The following is a 2,500-nucleotide window of genomic DNA, read 5'->3' as shown; positions in this document are numbered from 1 at the left end:
ATTAAGTTGTATATGTACATGTGCACAGGAAATGTGTGTGTGTTTGTAAGGGAGGGGAAGATGATTTCCATTTTCTGTTTCCTCTTTTTTCACTCACGCTTGAGCAAGTCGTGTATAAAATGAGATAAGTTTGAGTTTAGGTCGTCCTCTATTATTTTAGTCATCTGAACTAGCATTCTGGTGGTTTAGACAGACATTTTATGAGCAGTAAGTACTCTGATCTATTATAAGATAACATTAGTTCATGCATTAAGTGTGAATTTATAAGTGTATTACTGTTTATTGTTAGTTCAGCATGTATTAGCTAATGTTAACATATACAACTTATCATATTAAATATGTATTAGTATATTTAGGCATGAACATAAACAGACATTATAAACTGCTTAATGTTATCTGTTGTGTTAATTAATGCTACTGGAACGTACACAACCTTATTAAATGGTTAAAGTTGAGGTAAATCAGTTTGCTGTGTGAACGTTCAACATAATCTAAAAATATGAGAGCTTTTTGGTTTGAGATTTAAAAAGACACTTAAAAAGTGTCCAAAAGTGTTGTGCATTCTGTTGAAGACACACACTATATACACATTATCACACACATCATGTGTTTCATGACTGTATTAATGCTGTTTATTAATGTCAGATATTTCTATAGTTACTTTTTAGTAACACAAACATAATGATGAGCAAAAATACAGAAATGACTTGAAATGCTGTGCTTCTGCAAACCGCTGCATGTAAAACTGCCTGCAGCTGCAGCGGTGCAGAGTCGCAACTCTGTTTGTGCAGCACGGAAGCAGGTGACAGAACACACAAATGCGCTGGTGGTGTAGCGATTTACAGCCCATAGAGGGAATCCAAAGATTATTGGGTCAAACCCGAGTATATACTCATGAGTTAGTCCATAATTAACTCTGTTATTACTGTAGAAACACTCATGCTCTTACTGATCACAGTCCTGTAACGGCTCTGGATTAAACATTCACATTCTAATGTAAACAACATCAGTATGGACTACAGTTTTTTAATATTTCTACATCACTTGAGAATGAAAATTTCTGATGACTTTAACTCGGGGTTGGGAGTGTTACTTTTAAAATGTATTCCACTAGCGATTACAGATCTGAAATGTAAAGAGAAGACTGTGAGTTTTAATGTGTGTTTTGGGCTATACATTCATATTATATGCTTTTGTCTTAAATATTATGAACGTTGCATTGTTTTGCAAGTCACATGTAAGTCTTAAATCTTGGCATTCAAGTCCCAAGTCCTCAACTAGAAGCGTCAATTCTTAAACAAGTCATTAGTGCTCTTTGCCCCAATTAGTGTCCGAGTATTAATTACTATAGTAATTACACCCTCCACAGCATCAGCACGTTTAAGCACAATGTGTGGTCTTTTCTCTGTCTGTGGGTTTTCAGATGCCTCACAAAAGTGGATGATGTTGACAAAGTGTCTGTCACTTTTAAACCACAGGTTCTACATGTCACAATCCTATTGTTGCCTTCGATATTGTATTCTCTGTGTCCAAACAAAATTACCTTTGGTGTCATCCTTGAATGCGCATTTTTCAAACTTGGTCCTACTCTCGTGGAAGTTGATCGGTTGGTTGTCTGATTGGTTGAAAGTAGAGCGTTGAAATGCAGATTTGAAAATCAACTGATTATTGGGGGAATTAATCATTGATTTGCTGCACATTTTTAAATGTACTACTCTGATCTTTGGTTTTAGAAGGTATAAAGTCTTTCCAAGTCAAGTCCAAGTCATCAAATTTGTGACTCGAGTCCAAGTCAAGTCCAAGTCATATGACTCGAGTCCACAACCCTGGTATTTTCTTAATACATGTTCCTGGTCTTATTCTGCGTGATTCATTCGTGCACGCTACACGCAAAAATCGGTTAAATTTACGGTAAAATACCGGCAGCTGTGGTTGCCCGAAATTTATGGTGACCATGTATCAGGCTTTAAATTACTATGTAATTATGATGCTCGTTTACTACTGGAACTATAAAAGCCTGCATTTTAAAATGTATTGTTAATTACTGTAGTAACTACAAAAGGCCACATAATGACTTAAAGTTCATTAATAATTAATACACATGTAGAGTACCACATGTGCACTGTTGTGTAAATTACTAAAAAAAGTAAACCGCTACAAATTATTAACTACCTATCTAAAATTATAATCAGATTACTTTACTGATTACTTAATTGGAAAGTAATCACATTACTAATTACTTTTAATTTACTTTCTAAAACACTTGTGTCATTGTCGCAGACCCTTCACCTGTCACAGAAATGCAAACGGCGTACATATGAACATATGAATTTACATTTTAATTGTATTACATATAAATAATATTTTTTTTACAAATATTTGTGACCCAAGTAATGTACTTAAAAGTAATTACTTTCATTGAAACCTAGTAACTGTAATCTGATTGCAAGAATTTGGAATTTAATGCGTTACATTACTTTTTGTGCCCAAAAGTAATTAG

General features: G+C 34.2%; 1 protein-coding gene across 1 annotated transcript in view; it reads left to right on the top strand.

The window, feature by feature from the left end:
* Positions 1–58: 58 nt before the first annotated feature.
* The window catches only part of grap2b (GRB2 related adaptor protein 2b), an 11,651-nt gene continuing 9,209 nt past the window's right edge, over positions 59–2,500 (top strand). The window contains exon 1 of the mRNA XM_051706885.1: positions 59–207. The gene's annotated coding sequence lies outside the window, so the exon portion shown is untranslated. The remainder of the gene's footprint in view (positions 208–2,500) is intronic.

This window comes from Myxocyprinus asiaticus, chromosome 9 (assembly GCF_019703515.2).
Source record: "Myxocyprinus asiaticus isolate MX2 ecotype Aquarium Trade chromosome 9, UBuf_Myxa_2, whole genome shotgun sequence".
Lineage (NCBI taxonomy): Eukaryota > Metazoa > Chordata > Actinopteri > Cypriniformes > Catostomidae > Myxocyprinus > Myxocyprinus asiaticus.
The sequence above is the reverse complement of the archived record's forward strand: the minus strand, read 5'-3'. Positions and strand labels throughout refer to the sequence as shown.